Source organism: Macaca mulatta, chromosome 9 (assembly GCF_049350105.2).
Source record: "Macaca mulatta isolate MMU2019108-1 chromosome 9, T2T-MMU8v2.0, whole genome shotgun sequence".
Classification (NCBI taxonomy): domain Eukaryota; kingdom Metazoa; phylum Chordata; class Mammalia; order Primates; family Cercopithecidae; genus Macaca; species Macaca mulatta.
The window spans coordinates 55914414-55931508 of record NC_133414.1 but is presented as its reverse complement, the minus strand read 5'-3'; the positions used below and the strand labels follow the sequence as shown (position 1 = coordinate 55931508).

Sequence of the window (17095 nt, the reverse complement as noted above, 5' to 3'; positions counted from 1 at the left end):
GTGAGGTGGCAGGCGCCTGTAGTCCCAGCTACTCGGGAGGCTGAGGCAGGAGAATGGCGTGAACCCGGGAGGCGGAGCTTGCAGTGAGCCGAGATCCGGCCACTGAACTCCAGCCTGTCCAGCCTGGGTGACAGAGCAAGACTCCGTCTCAAAAAAAAAAAAAAAAAAAAAAAAAAAAAAAAGAAAATCTGAGTCCTAACAATTTTTTAAAATATTAAAAGAATTGCATTATTTCAAACCTTGTGCATAACATACAACTTTCAAATATTTATTCATGTTGTTTTAAATCTGTATAAATTCCCATAAAACATGAGAGCATTATACTCATCAGGCAACCCTTGCTTTGTACAGTTCTAATATACACGAATTTCAGTCACCATGATTTAATAACACCAGTCCCCCAACAACACAACTCAAATTTCAAGTACACAGTATATTAACTGTGAGTCTTCGCATAAAGTGCAGGCTTGGCTGCTAGCTCTTCAGTCTACACATCATTATATTAATAACAAATGCATGTAAAAAACAAAACAAAACAAAAAAAACAAATGCATGTCATGATCAGTAACCAGTCACATCACTTCTGTCTGTTGGTGACTGCTCACTGTAAGTTTGTTATTCAGCTCACTCAGAAACAGTAACATCTGTAGTTGTGTGGGCTTCATCTTCTAGTGATATACAATGTTGTGGTTACTGAGAACTGCAGAACTCTCCCCACATAACTCCATCTGAAACTCTGCACTGAGAGACAAATTGGCATGGTTTCTAGTAGCATAGCCTGTGTTCCCAGGATGACCCCAGTCCCCACCATTAAACTGCCTGCCTGAGAAATCTCAGTGCTGCCAGGGTAACTTACTGTTCTTGCCAACATCGGACCATAGGCCCCTGACTGCCCTCTCTTAGAGCATTTAGTAAAAAGGACTTACAATTATGAATCTTTCCTCTGTCCCTTTGAGATGTTTATGTGATACACCTTGTGTATGTGTATGCATGTGTGTATCTCCTACAGCTCAGAAGTGTCTTTCTCAAGGAACACTGCTTCCTCGAGGAGCCACTGCTTTGAAATGTAGTGATTGGGAAAGATAAGGCCTCTGTCTCCCAGTCTCTGTGGGAGGACAGAATCCTAACTTTGATCATTGCCAGCAGGCAGACACCGCTGGCCTCATCACATTTACACTGGTCCCTTGTAATTTTTCATATCCACAACTCTACTGAGCCCCCACTCGTACCCCTCCATACTCCCTCATTCCCCCTTTAAAATCACCAATCGACTACATTCAGTGGAGAGTATTTGGAAAAAAAAAAAAAGGGAAGAAAATGGAAAAAAGATATAAAATATCCAACCATCAAAAAAAGAAAAAAAGCCCAATCATCACTGTACAAATCAGAATGGAGCTCAGCTCTTTCCCCTACTGTCAGTGGTTACTGAATAAAATGTTTTCACCACTTTAACGTCTGCTGTGTTTATCTTTGATATTACCCAAAGATACGAGATAGATTCCCCACCCAAAACCTGGTTTTTCAAAACTGGTGACAGCCCCACACGCACAGAGAGAATATGTAAAGGCTTATGACTCACATAAGGCTTTCTGGGGGAGAACAGGGATGAATCCCAAACAGGTTCAAAAATAGCTTGAGTCTGGGTGCAACGGCTCACGCCTGTAACCCCAGCATTTTGGGAGGCCAAGCCAAGAGAGGATCACTTGAGCCCAGGAGTTTTGAGACCAGCTTGGGCAACATAGTGGCACTCGTCATCTCTACAAAAAAAATTTAAAAATTAGCCAGGCATGGTGGCACACCCCCGTGGTTCCAGCTACTGGGGAGGCTGAGCTGGAAGGATTGCCTGAGCCCAGAGGTCTAGGCTGCAGTGAGCTGTGATCATGGCCCTGCACTCCAGCCTGGGCGACACAATAAGACCCTGTCTCCAGAAAAAGAAGAAAAAAAAAATGGCTTGAGAGCAGGGAGGAGAGACTGGCTTTGGGTGTTATTAAGGTCAAGGAGTGGGGCAGAAGTGAAGGCTCCAATGCACATGCTGGAGCCTGTGTGGCTTGCACTTGCCTTTAGAGCCAAAGGAGGAAGCACCTGGGCTTTCAAATCAGTCATCCAGGTGTGGGACAGAAGGGGCGGGAAGAGGTGGGGTTTAAAAGCTGTCAGTAGTCAAAGATCAAATATGAAGTCAGACTCTCTAGTTCATAAAAACTACATTTACATAGAACATACAAAAAATGGAAAATTAAAAGAGAATTGGCCAACAAAGATGAAATTGCAGCAAAGAAAAAGTGGTAACACAGGAAGTGAAACTGGAATTGAGCATTTCCTGCAGTGCCACCCAGTCCTTGTTCTCATCATGCAGGTTTCCTGCTCCTCGCAGAGCCAGCGAAGTTTACTTTGTGGTGTAGGAACTCTCTTCTAGTTGTCCTCTTCTTTTCCACCCTACTATCAGTTGGCAGGCTCTGCAAGTGCTCCCATAATGGTGCAAACTGGCCGGGTACAGTGGCTCACGCCTGTAATCCCAGCACTTTGCGAGCTGAGGTGGGAGGATCACCTGAGGTCAGGAGTTCGAGACTAGCCTGACCAACATGGAGAAACTCCATCTCTACTAAAAATACAAAATTAGCTGCGCATGGTGGCCCATGCAGGTAATCCCAGCTACTCAGGAGGCTGAGGCAGGAGAATTGCTTGAACCCGAGAGATGGAGGCTGCAGTGAGCCGAGATCACGCCACTGCACTCCAGCCTGGGCAATAAGAGCAAAACTCCATCTCAAAAGAAAAATGATAATAATAATAATAATGGTGCAAACTTTGGCCAGGTGCAGTGGCTCACGCCTGTAATCCCAGCACTTTGGGAGGCCGAGGCGGGCGTATCACCTGATGTCAGGAGTTCAAGACCAGCCTGACCAACGTGGAGAAACCCCATCTCTACTAAAAATACAAAATTACCTGGGTGTGGTGACACATGCCTGTAATCCCAGCTGCTACGGAAGCTGGGGCAGGAGAATTGCTTGAACCTGGTAGATGGAGGTTGCAGTGAGCCGAGATCACGCCATTGCACTCCAGCCTGGGCAACAAGAGCAAAACTCCATTTCAAAAAAATAATAATAATAAAAATAATAATAATAATGGTGCAAACTTTGAGGTTTCCAACGTGGCTCCAAATGTATTACTAGTAGGATCACCACAGTGCAAGTGTTATCACCTTTAGAGATAAGGAAATAGAGATGTTAAGGCTTCTTTTTCTTCTAAATCGTTGATATCTACTGTTATTTTACACTTAACAGCCATTTAAATTTGGATGCTAAATTTTCATCAGAAATACTTGATCTATAATTAGATTTTATTAAATTGACTATGGATAAACAGGCATTCACATACCCAAATTATTCTGGGCACTTAAAAGCTTTCCGGCTGGGCATGCGGTGGCTCACACCTATAATCCCAGCACTTTGGGAGGCCAAGGCGGGCAGATCACCTGAGACCAGGAGTTCGAGACCAGCCTGGCCAACCTGGTGAAACCCCATCTCTACTAAAAACACAAAAAACTAGCCAGGTGTGGTAGCACACTCCTGTAATCCCAGATACTCATGAGGCTGAGGCAGGAGAATCACTCAAACCCAGGAGGCAGAGGTTGTGGTGACCTCAACCTTTGAGGTCTCCGCAAAGGTTGGTGATCTCACCATTGCACTCCAGCCTGGGCAACAGAGTGAGACTCCATCTCAAAAAAAAAAAAAAAAAGAGGCCAGGCTTGGTGGCTCACGCCTGTAATCCCAGCATTTGGGAGGCCAAGTCGGACGGATCACCAGAGGTTGGGAGTTCGAGACCAACCTGACCAACATGGAGAAACCCTGTATCTACTAAAAACACAAAATCAGCCGGGCGTGGTGGCACATGCCAAAAAAATCCCAGCTACTTGGGAGGCTGATGCAGGAGAATCACTTGAACCCGAGAGGTGGAGGTTGCAGTGAGCCAAGATCACGCCATTGCACTCCAGCCCGGGCAAAAAGAGCAAAACTACGTCTCAAAAAAAAAAAAAAAGTTTTCCAATAACCGAATCAAGTATCAGTATTTAAATTAAAACTTAGATTAAAATTAAAAGTTAACATTCAGGCCTGGCATAGTGGCTCACACCTGTAATCACAGCACTTTGGGAGGCCGAGGCAGGTGGATCACCTGAGGTCAGGAGTTTGAGACCAGTCTGGCCAAAATGGGGAAACCCCATCTCTACTAATAATATAAAAATTAGCCAGGCGTGGTGGCGGGTGCCTGTAATCTGAGCTACTTGGGAGGCTGAGGCAGGAAAATCACTTGAACCCAGGAGGTGGAAGTTACAGTGAGCTGAAATTGTGCCACTGCACTCCAGACTGGGCAACAGAGTGAGACTCAGTCTCATTAAAACAAACAAACAAAAAAAAGCTTCAATAGATGTTAACTGCTGAGGAACATTACAACAACATAAACAGAAATAAGCTCAAAATACATGTTGAAGCATTACAAAATACTGAAAAGGAATTTTTTTTAAATACTGATTTCACAAGCGCACAGTTCCACTTCTGTAACACAGCTGTTAACTGTTCCTTGGTTACTTACATAATGTTAGACTGAATTAAGTAGAATTTTCCTATGAAATTAGCTTTAAATAGTGAGCTGACTTGACTAATAATATACGCATCACTGTGCTTCAACATCCAGTACATTTCTATTCTCTGTGACTTGTGTATGTCAATATATACCAGGGTCTTGTGGTTTCTCTGTTTTCAGTACCATTAGATATACAGTTGACTTTTTTTTTGGAGACAGAGTCTTGCTCTGTTGCCGAGGCTGGAGTGCAGTGGCACAATCTTGGCTCACTGCAACCTCCACCTCCCAGGTTCAAGCGATTCTCCTGCCTCAGCCTCCAGGGTAGCTGGGATTACAGGCACATGCTGCTACACCCTAATTTTGTATATTTTAGTAAAGACAGGGTTTCACCATGTTGCCCAGGCTGGTCTCGAACTCCTGACCTCAGGTAATCTGCCCGCCTCAGCCTCCCAAAGTGCTGAGATTACAAGCATCAGCCTCTGTGCCCGGCTTTTTATATTTTTTATTTTTTTGAGACAGGTTCTTACTCTGTCACCCAGCCTGGAGTGCAGTGATGCAATCATAGCTCACCACAGCCTCTATCTCCGGCTCAAGTGATCCTCCTGCTTCATCCTCCCCAGTAGCTGGGACTATGGGCAACCGCCACAATGCCCAGCTCATTTTTTTTATTTTCATATATTTATTTTTTTGAAATGGAGTCTTCCTCTGTCACCTAGGCTGGAGTGTAGTGGCATGATCTTGGCTCACTGCAACCTCCACCTCCAAGGTTCAAGCGATTCTCCTGCCTCAGCCTTCCCGATAGCTGGGACTACAGGTGTGTGCCACAGGCCCAGCTAATTTTTTATATTTTTAGTAGAGATGGGGTTTCGCCATGTTGACCACGTCAGTCTCAAACTCCTGGCCTCAAGTGATCCACCCGCCTCAGCCTCCCAATGTGCTGGGATTACAGGTGGGAGCCACCGAGCCCAGCCAACCCCGTCTCTTAAAAAAAGAAAAAAGTCCACATATACATGGACCCACACAGGTCAAACCCATGTTGTTTAAGGGTCAACTGTACTTTTATTATTAGAATTCAATAAGAGATTAAATGAATGCTTGATGCCCCACCTTCAATTCTCCACTTCTGCGCAAGACAAATTGAGTAAGGACCAGATTACACCTGAAAAAAAATTTTTTTGACAAAATATAAGAATAAAAACAGTTTCCAAGACCCTGACCATCAGACAACAAAGAGGAATCCCTGAGAGATAGGAAACAAATGAGATGAGTCCTACAAGTGCCCCAGCTTACTGACTTGGGTAGTTTATAGAATGTGCTACAAGGAAAAATAACTAAGGCAGAGCCTGGCAGATTCCTTGAGTTGAAAAGATAGATTTGATAGCCTGGGGAAACACAGGCAGCTAGAATTCATAGAACACAGCACCAGAGAAGAAACAGCTGCATGGACAGAAAACCTCAGAGACCTGCAGTGTACCCCTTGAGAGTTCAGCAGTATATTGATCAGCACATGAGTATAAGGACATTATCCACATCTGGCAAAAGAACCATCTAAAAAGATCAGAGGAAATAGTGCCCAGTGCTCACAGAGGGCATGGAATAGTGCCTGTTCCTACCAGGCAGATTAGAAATGTCATAATTCAGGCTGCACGTGGTGGCTCACGCCTGTAATCCCAGCACTTTGGGAGGCTGAGGCAGGCAGATCGCTTGAGTGAGGTCAGGAGTTCAAGACTAGCCTGGCCAACATAGTGAAACCCTGTCTCTACTAAAAATACAAAAATTAGCTGGGCATAGTGGCACATGCCTGTAATCCCAGCTCTCAGGAGGATGAGGCAGGAGAATCGCTTGAACCCGGGAGGCAGAGGTTGCAGTGAGCTAAGATCGTGCCACTGCACTCCAGCCTGGGCAACAGAGTGAGACTCTGTCTCAAGAAAAGAAGGGGGCCGGGCGCGGTGGCTCAAGCCTGTAATCCCAGCACTTTGGGAGGCCGAGACGGGCGGATCACAAGGTCAGCAGATCGAGACCATCCTGGCTAACATGGTGAAACCCCGTCTCTACTAAAAATATAAAAAAACTAGCCGGGCGAGGTGGCGGGCGCCTGTAGTCCCAGCTACTCGGGAGGCTGAGGCAGGAGAATGGCGCAAACCCGGGAGGCGGAGCTTGCAGTGAGCTGAGATCCGGCCACTGCACTCCAGCCTGGGCGACACAGCGAGACTCCATCTCAAAAAAAAAAAAAAAAAAAAAAAAGAAAAGAAGGAAGGGAAAGGGAAAGGGAAGTGAAGGAAAGGAAAGGAAAGGAAAGGAAAGGAAAGGAAAGGAAAGGAAAGGAAAGGAAAGAAAAAAGAAAAGAAAAGAAAAGAAAATGTCATAATTCATGGTCCACTGGGTAAAGTATTCAGGAAGATCTAGCCTGGCAGTGAGGAATAATTCGCCCCAGAATGAGCAATGCCCTGGACCTGCCTAATAATCCTAAAAAGACAAAAACCATAGAGAACAAACTGTTTTCAGATAACTTAACTATATCCCAGAATAAAGCTCAAGAAGATTCACAGGAATACAAAAATATCCCGCATCCAAAAAGTAAAATTCACAATGCTTAACATACAATAAGATACCAGGCATGCAAACAGACAAGAAAACATGACCTACAATGAGAATTACAGTATAGGAAAGATATAAAAACATCAACTCAAAATTCTGAAAATGGGCCAGGCATGGTGACTCACACCTATAATCCCAGCACTTTGGAAGGCTGAGGTGGGAAAATTGCTTGAGCCCAGGAATTCGGTACCAGCCTGCATAACCTAGCAAGATCTCGTCTCTAAAGAAAAAAAAAAAAAGTTCTGAAAATGAAAACTATGTTTGAGATGAAAAATACACTGAATGAAATGAACAGCAGATTAGATATTAGAGAAGAAAAGATAATCGAACTTGAAGGCAACTAAGTTCACTTCTGAAAAAAAATCCAAAACAATGAAAAGAACATCATGAAAAGAACATCACTGAGCTATGTGATGATTTAGAGCAGCCTAAGAAAGCTGGGCACGGTGGCTCACGCCTGTAATCCCAGCACTTTGGGAGGCTGAGGCGGGTGAATCACTTGAGGTCAGGAGTTCGAGACCAGCCTGGCCAGTATGGTGAAACCCTGTACCTACTAAAAATACAAAAATTAGCCAGGCGTGGTGGCACATGCCTGTAATCCTACTTGGGAGGCTGAGGCAGGAGAATCTCTTGAACCCCCCAGGAGGCGGAGATTGCAGTGAGCTGAGATCGAGCCACCACACTCCAGCCTGGGCCACAGAGTGAGACTCCATCTCCAAAAAAAAATAAAAAAATAAAAAATAAATAAATAAAGCAGCCTAAGATACACATAACTGGAAGGAGGATGGGGGGTTGTGGGCAGAAAAAATATTCGAAGAGATGATGGCCTAAATCTTTCCACCCTTAAAATAAAAACCCATAAATCTAAGGCCAGGTGCAGTGGCTCACACCTGTAATCCCAACACTGCCTGGGAGGCTGAGGCAGGGGGATCACTTGAGTTCAGGAGTTCAAGACCAGCTTGGGCAACATGGTGAAACCCAATCTCTACCAAAAACATAAAAAAATTAGCCTGGAGTGGTGGTGTGCGCCTGTGGTCCCAGCTACTTGGGATGCTGAGATGACAGGCTGACCTGAGCCCTGAGGCAGAGGTTGCAGTGAGCTGAGATCATGCCACTCCAGCCTGGGTGACAGCGTGAAACCCAATCTCAAAAACAAACAAAAAACAACAACCTGTAAACCTATAATTCCAAGATAGTCCAATTAAACCTAAACAAAGGAACATGAAGGAAATGATACCAGGGAATGTCAAATAATCAAATTGCTTAAAACAAGTGATTTTTTAAATCTTAAATCAGAGCTGGGCCTGATGGCTCATCCCTGTAATTCCAGTGCACTGGGAGGCCGAGATGAGAGGATTGCTTGAGTTCAAGACTAGCCTGGGCAACATAGTAAGACCTGGTCTCTACAAAAATAGCTGGGCATGGTGACAAATGTCTGTTGTCCCAGCTACTCAGGAGGCTGCAGTGGGAAGCTTACATGAGAGTCCAGGAGTTCAAGGCTACAATGATCTATGATTGTGCCACTGCACTCCAGCTGAGCAACATGGCGAGGCCTTATCTCTTAAAAAAAAAAAAAAAAAGACGACAATGGAATGAATCTTTAAAATATTGAAAGAAAAACTCAAAATCTAATTCTAGAGATTAGCAAAATTGTCTTTCTTTTTTTTTTTTTTTTTTTTTGAGATGGAGTCTCACTCTGTTGCCCAGGCTGGAGTGCAGTGGCATGATCTCGGCTCACTGCAAGCTCTACCTCCTGGGTTCACGCCATTCTCCTGCCTCAGCCTCCCCAGTAGCTGGGACTACAGGTGCCCGCCACCACACCCAGCTAATTTTTTTTGTACTTTTAGTAGAGACAGGGTTTCACCCTGTTAGCCAGGATGGTCTCAATCTCCTGATCTCGTGATCCGCCCACCTGGGCCTCCCAAAGTGCTGGGATTACAGGTGTGAGCCACCACACCCGGCAACAAAAATGTCTTTCAAAAATGAAAGCAACACTTCCAGTTTAGGGTACTGCTTCATACTCCTCCCATTAAGTAAAGCTAAACACCCTGGAAATTGTATATATAAATAAACATGATACGGACTGAAAGGTAGAAAATGGCAGATCAGCACGGGATCTTGGAACTCAAAGAATGACACGGTGCTAGGTTCGCTGGGTATTCTTTTTGCCTCATATATTCCAGACTAGATGTTAGAGAAGCCAGCAACCTGAAAACATCAATGGGTACAGATTTTAAAAGCCTAAGGAGAGCCGTCGCTTTCTAGCCAAAGGACAAGGAGAGAAGGAGCTTTGTTAGAAAACTTTTAAAGGCCGGGCACGGTGGCTCATGCCTGTAATCTCAGCACTTTGGGAGGCCGAGATGGGCGGATCACAAGGTCAGGAGATGGAGACCATCCTGGCTAACATGGTGAAACCCCGTCTCTACTAAAAATACAAAAAATTAGCCGGGCGTGGTGGTGCACACCTGTAGTCCCAGCTACTTGGGAGGCTGAGGCAGAGGAATCGCTTGAACCCGGGAGGCAGAGGTTGCACTGAGCCAAGATCGTGCCATTGCACTCCAGTCTGGGTGAGAGCAACACTCTGTCTCAAAAAAAAAAAAAAAAAAAAAATTCAAGCAATATACAAAGACAACTCCTCCACTAGGTGCAGTGGTTCATGTCTGTACTCCCAACACTTTGGGAGGCTGAGCTCGCGGTAATTGCTTGAGACTAGGAGTTTGAGACCAGCCTGGGAGACATAGTGAGACTTCCATCTCTACAAAAAAAATTGATTTAAAAAAAAAAAACAGGCCGGGCGCGGTGGCTCACTCCTGTAATCCCAGCACTTTCGGAGGCTGAGGCAGGTAGACTACCTGAGGTCAGGAGTTCGAGACCAGCCTGGCCAACATGGTGAAACCTCGTCTCTACTAAAAATACAAAAATTAGCTGGGCGCGGCGGCATGTGCCTGTAATCCCAGCTACTTGGGAGGCTGAGGCAGGAGAATCGCTTGAACCCGGTAGGGGGAGGTTGCAGTGAGCTGTGATCGCTCCACTGCACTCCAGTCTAGGCAACAGAGCAAGACTCCATCTCAAAAAAAACAAAAAACAAAAAAACCAGCCAGACACAGTGGCTCACGCCTGTAATCCCAGCACTTTGGGAGGCCAAGGCAGGTGGATCACCTGAGGTCGGCAGTTCAAGACCAGCTTGACCAACATAGGGAAACCCTGTCTCTGCATACCTGTAACCCCAGCTACTCAAGAGGCTGAGGCAGGAGAATCGTTTGAACCTGGGAGGTGGAGCTTGTGGTAAGCTGAGATCACGCCATTGCACTCGAGCCTGCGAAACTCTGTCTCAAAAAAAAAAAAACTAGGCCGAGCAGGGTAGCTCATGCCTGTCATCCCAGCACTTTGGAAGGCCAAGGTGGGTGGATCACCTGAGGTCAAGAGTTCAAGACCAGCCTGGCTAACATGGCGAAACCTCGTCTCTCCTAAAAATATAAAAACTAGCCAGGTGTGGTGGTGGGTACCTGTAATCCCAGCTACTTGGGAGGCTGAGGCAGGAGAATTGCTTGAATTCGGGAGGCAGAGGTTGCAGTGAGCAGAGATCGTGCCATTGCACTCCAGCCTGGGCGACAAGAGCAAAACTCTGTTTCAAAAAAAAAAAAAGGCTAGAATGAGTAAGTTTAGAAAGTCATAGAACATAAGCTCAACTAAAAAATCAACTGTATTTCTATATATTAGCAATAAAACATGGACACCTAAATTAAAAATAAAACACCATTTGTAATAACTGAAAAAATTACTAAGCTATAAATTTTTAAAATACTTTAAATTGCTAATCTATCATTCCAATTTTAGTATATGTGCTGCCGAAGCAAGCACACTTAGCTATAAATCTAACAAATACATATCAGACTTGTATGCTGAACACAACTTATACCCTGAATACTACAAAATGCTTACAAAATAAATTCAGGAAAATCTAAGCAAATGAAGAGATGTAATATATTAATGCATTAAAAGACTCAAGATAATAAAGACGTCAATGCTCTCCAAAATTCCAAAACAATATATAAATGTAACATTTTTCCTATCAAATTCACAGCAGAGTTGTTTTTTTTTTTTTTTTTTGAGACACGGTCTCCCTCTGTAGCCCAGGCTAGGGTACAGTGTAGTGGCATTATCATAGCTCACTATAACCTCAAACTTCTGAGCTCAAGCAATCCTCATACCTCAATGTCCCAAGTAGCTAGGATTACAGGCATGTGCCACCACATCCAGCTAAATTAAAATTTTTTTTCATACAGACAGGGTTAGCTACATTGCCCAGACTGGTCTTGAACTGCTGACTTTGATTTTCCCGCCTCTACCTCCCAAAGCACTCAGATTACAGGCATAAGCCTATGTGACCAACCACAGCAAGATATTTTATAAATCTTATTCTAAAATGTATATGCAAAGGCAGGGGAAGGCCAGGCATGGCGGCTCACACCTGTAATCCCAGAACTTGGGTAGGCCAACGAGGGTGGATCACTTGAGGTCAGGAGTTCAGGACATGCCTGGCCAACATGGTGAAATCCTGTCTCAATCAGAAATACAAAAATTAGCCAGGCACAGTGGCATGCACCTATAATCCAAGTTACTCAGGAGGCTGAGGCAGGAGAATCACTTGAACCCAGGAGGCAGGGGTTGCACTGAGCTGAGATCGTACCACTGCAACTCCTGCCTGGGTGATGGAGTGAGACCCTGCCTCAAAAAAAAAAAAAAAAAAAAAAGAGCATGAGAGCAAAAGAAAAGGCAAGAGAAGGCTCGGTGTGGCACAGTGGCTCACGCCTGTAATCTCAGCACTCATAATAAAGGCAGGCAGACGGCTCAAATTCAGGAGTTAGACACTAGCCTGGGCAACATGGCAAAACCCTGTCTCTACAAAAATTGGCTGGGTGCGATGGCTCATGCCTGTAATCCCAGCACTTCAGGAGGCCGAGGCGGGTGGATCACCTGAGGTCAGGAGTTCGAGACCAACCTGACCAACAAGGTAAAACCCCATCTCTACTAAAAATACAAAAAATTAGCCGGGCACGGTGGCAGGCGCCTATAGTCTCAGCTAGTTGGGAGGCTGAGACAGGAGAATTGCTTGAACCCTGGAGGCAGAAGTTGAACGTGGGAGGCGGAGGTTGCGGTGAGCCAAGATCCTGCCACTGCACTCCAGCCTGGGCGAAGAAGCAAGACTCCGTCTCAAAAAACAAACAAAAAAAAAAGGCAAACTGGTCTGGTGTGGTGGCTCATGCCTATAATCCCAGCACTCTGGGGGCCAAGCCAGGTGGATCACTTGAGGTTAGGAGTTTGAGAGCAGCCTGGCTCACACCTGTAATACCTGCACTTTGAGAGGCTGAGGTGGAAGGATTGCTTAAGCCCAGGAGTTCAAGATCAGCCTGGGCAATACAGGGAGACCCTGTCTCCACCAAAAAAAAAAAAAATGTAGCCGGTGTGGTGGCATATATCTGTGATCCCAGCTACTTGGGAGGCTAAGGTGGGAGGATCTCTGGAGCCAAGGAGATCGAGGCTACAGTGAGCTATGATCACACTACTGCACTCCAGCCTAGGCAACAGAGCAACTGTCTCAAAAAAAAAAAAAAAAAAAAGAGTCCAAGGTCATGCAAAACTACTCAGTATGTCTTTTTCTTGGGATACAAACAATTTTAGTCAAATTATAAAGAAAGGCAACTTAAGTGACAAGCATAAAGTTGAAGACAGTGGTTACCCTAGGGCAAAGGAGGGAGCCATGAAGAAAAACTACACAAAGGACCATAAATATGAGGGTAGTCTTCTGTTTCTTTTTTTTTTTTGAGACAGAGTCTCACTCTGTTGCCCAGGCTGGAGTGCAGTGGCGCAATCTCAGCTCACTGCTGCCTCTGCCTCCCGGATTCAAGAGATTCTCCCACATCAGCCTCCCAAGTAGCTGGGACTACAGGCAGGCATTACCATGCTGGGCTAATTTTTGTATTTTTTGGTACAGATAGGGTTTCACAACGTTGACCAGGCTGGTCTCAAACTGCTGATCTCAGGTGATCCTACCACCTCAGACTCCCAAAGTGCTGGGATTACAGGCGTGAGCCACTGTGCCTGTCCTTAAACTCTTCTGATTAGAAATATAGGCAGGACGTAGTGGCTCACACCTGTAATCCCAGCACTTTGGGAGGCCGAGGTGGGCGGATTACCTGAGGCCAGGAGTTCGAGATCAGTCTGGCCAACATGCCAAAAAGCCCGCCTCTACTAAAAATGTAAAAAATTAGCCAGGCATGGTGGCAGGCGCCTGTAATCCCAGCTACTCTGGAGGCTGAGGCGGGAGAACTGCTTGAGCCAGGCAGGCAAAGTCTGCAATGAGCTGAGATGTCTCCACTGCACTCCAGCCTGGGTAACAAATAACAAAACTTGCCAATTAACCTTTTAAAAGTGTACAGTTCAATCTTAAGTAGATTTACATTGTTGTGAAACAGATCTCCAGAACATTTTCATCTTGCAAATCTGAAACTCTCTACCCATTAAACAACTTCCCATTCCTCCTTACCCCAGCCTCTAGCAACCACCATTCTACTTTTCTGTTTACGTGAATTTGACTACTTTAGATTTTCATATAAGTGGAATCACGCAATATTTGTCCATTACTGGTTTACTTCACTTAACATAATATTGTCAACATTCATCCATGTTGCAGCATATGACAACATTTTCTTATTTTTATTTTCATTTATTTATTTATTTATTTTTGAGACGGAGTCTCACTCTGTCACCCAGGCTAGAGTGCAGTGGTGCAATCTTGGCTCACTGCAACCTCCGCCTCTTAGGTTCAAGCAATTCTCCGTCTCAGTTTCCTGAGTAGCTGGGATTACAGGCGCCCGGCACCACGCCCAACTAATTTTTGTATTTTTAGTAGAGACAGGGTTTCACCATGTTGGCCAGGCTGAACTCCTGACCTTAGGTGATCTGCCCTCCTCGGCCTCCCAAAGTGCTGGGATTCCAGGCATTAGCCACCGCACCTGGCAATCTTATTTTTATTTTTTGAACAAATGGAGTCTCACTCTGTCACTCAGGCTGGAGTACAACAGTGCAATCATGGCTCACTGAAGCCTAAACATCCTAAGCGCATGTAATCCTTCAACTTCAGCTTCCAGAGTAGCTAGGACTACAGGCACATGCCACAATGCCCAGCTAATTTTTGTATTCTTTATTTTATTTTTTGTGGAAACAGGATCTCGCTATGTTGCCCAGGTTGGTCTGGAACTCCTGGACTCAAGCAATCCTCCCACTTGGCCTCCCAAAGAGCTGGGATTACCAGCATGAGCTGCTGCATCCAGCCAAGATTTTCTTCCTAAGGCTGAATGATATTCTATTGTATATGACACATTTTGTTTATCCATCTACCAATGGACACTGGGGTTACCTCTACTTTTTGACTATTGCAAATAATGCTGCTATGAACATAAATGTACAAGTAACTGAGTCCCCGCTTTCATTTCTCTTGGATACAGACCCAGAAGTGGTACTGCTGGATCATATAGCAATTCTCTATGTAATTTTTTGAGGAACTGCCATACTGTTTTCCACAGCTGCTGTACCATTTTACATTCTTACCAACAATACACAAGGGCATATTTCTTAATATATGGGGGCTGGGTGCAGTGGCTCACGCCTGTAATCCCAGCACTTTGTGGGGCTTAGGCGGGTGGATCACCTGAGGTCAATAGTTCGAGACCAGCCTGGCCAACAGGGCAAAACCTTGTCTCTACTAAAAATACAAAAATTAGCCGGGTGTGGTGGCATGTGCCTGTAATCCTAGTTACTTGGGAGGCTGAGGTAGGAGAATTGCTTCAATCCAGGAGGTGAAGGTTGCAGTGAGCCAAAATCACACCACTGCACTCCAGCCTGGGCGACAGACAGAGACTCCATCTCAAAAAAAAAAAAAAAATTTATATATATATATATATATATATGGAAGCTAAGACAAAGGCCTGCACTCACCCCTAATCGCTAAATTCAAGTTCTTTCCATGATGAGGTTTCAAAAGGAATTAGTGCAAAATGTATTTAAGGATATGACTAGAAAGGAGAAAGAAAAAACAAATGGCTATTACACACACACAAACACCAGAAAAGTAAGACTAGGAGGCAAAGGAAATCAATGAAGAAATATTTCGGCGAGAGGCCGTGGTTCAGCCTGTAATCCTCACACTTTGGGAAGCTAAAGCAGAAGAATCAATTGAGCCCAGGAGTTCAAGACCAGCCTGGGCAATATTAATGATACCCACGTTTCTATTTATAAATAAATAAATAAATATTTCCGACCAAAGAATACAAACTTAGTAAAGCTAATGAAGGAAGAACACAGGGAAGAGCTGCCGATGTAAGAGAAAGAAATAAAACTTCTGGAGAAAAAAGTTCAAAGATTTGAAACTATTTCCTCAGAAGGAACTGGGAAAAGGGAGTTTTGAGTAATAAAGCCTTGTGTAAGTTTCTGACTCTTAAGTATGTGAATGTACTGCCTTAAAAAATAAACTAAAAAGAGCCTCTTTTCTCACCACAACTCAATAACCGTGAAGGTATCCTTGCAAGTGTGTGTAGACCTCTTATGCCTCCTAGGTCCAGGGTCACTTGGTCCAGGACTCTTCCAATATCCATGTCCAGAGGAAGCGCTTCCGCAGACTTGGTTCCTTCTGGTTGCCCTTGTCTCGCCTCTCTAGGGTGGGCTGGCCGCTCCGGCATGGAGTCAAGGATCCTCTGTGTTCTCTCTGCCATGACTCTCCCTGATCCCAAATCCCGTCCCCACCCCTAACGGGCCCGGTCCCCGCTCGACCCTGGGTGTGCGGCCCTCGACCTCAGACCCGGCCCCTGCCCGCCGGCCGCCCCTCACGTCGCCCTCGGAGGCTCCACGCTCCCGCTCTTACAGCCCGCACCTCGGCGGTCTCTCGGAAGAGGGAGGAACCCGAGGTACCTGGTGGTCGTCGTAGCTGAGGAACTTTCGGGCCTGTTGACCATCTCACCATGGAAACTGCCGCAGGGCTCCCTGGGCGGGGCCGCCGAGGGGCGGGGCCTGAGCCAGTCCCGGGCCCCTTCCGGTCGAGCGCTGCCTGCGCTTCCGGAAGTCCTGCTGCTCCCGCGTGCCTGGCTGGGCCTCGTCTCTACGCCACTGGCATCCCACCCTGCTACCAGCTGCCCTCTTGTTCGCTGGCCGGACTCTTCCCTCAACCTTCTTTAAAAGACACGGCGCAGTCCGGCTTCCCCACGAAACCGAAGGAGGCTGGGACCGCGCCCGGTCGTCCGGGGGCGGGGCCGCGACGCCATTGTGACGCGCTCGGAGCAGGGCTGGGCCGAGGACCCCGGGCGCTGGAGGGCGAGCCCCAACCACTGCTCCTGAGGCCCTGGAGGCGGCTGACGGTTGAGGCCGCTGAGCGCCGCAACGTGAGCCCAAAGGACGCCCCGTTTCAAGACCGGCGCAAGAGGGAAAAATGAAGGTAGTTTTCTGCGGAGGATGTTAGGAGAACGAGAACTGTGGGCCTGAGAACTGACCTAGCTTAAGGAGCGCAGGCAGCCTGTGCCGCCGGGTGTTGGGGAAATACGGAGAGGACGGGGTCCCGCTCCGCATCAGGTCCTCTCACGCATCGCGGCTTTCCAGGAGGCAGGACTGGCCACAGGCCTGATTCCCAGGGACAAAGTGTAAGGCAGAGGCTGTCAGCACCATAACCTTCGCTGCAGGAGAAACACGCGTCCAGTTCGTTATCGTCAGTTCCGGCTATATCAGGCCTGCTGTATTTGCTCTAAACAAAGCAGCCAGCTTCCCAGGCCTGGGTGCGGAGGTATTTGTTAAGCACATGCACACAGTTGGAATTAGCAGCCTCAGGGATCAAAAGTTGTCTTTTTTGTTTGTTTGAGACGAAGTTTCTTTCTTG

General features: G+C 46.1%; 1 long non-coding RNA gene across 1 annotated transcript; it reads right to left on the bottom strand.

Annotated features, from left to right (window-relative positions):
- Nucleotides 1–2186: 2186 nt before the first annotated feature.
- LOC144331113 (uncharacterized) lies at nucleotides 2187–16214 on the bottom strand. Its single transcript, XR_013398028.1, has 4 exons — nucleotides 15728–16214; nucleotides 10680–10798; nucleotides 5683–5734; nucleotides 2187–3196 (listed from the first exon to the last, which is right to left on the bottom strand). It is a non-coding gene; the product is annotated as an uncharacterized LOC144331113 (long non-coding RNA).
- Nucleotides 16215–17095: the final 881 nt, after the last annotated feature.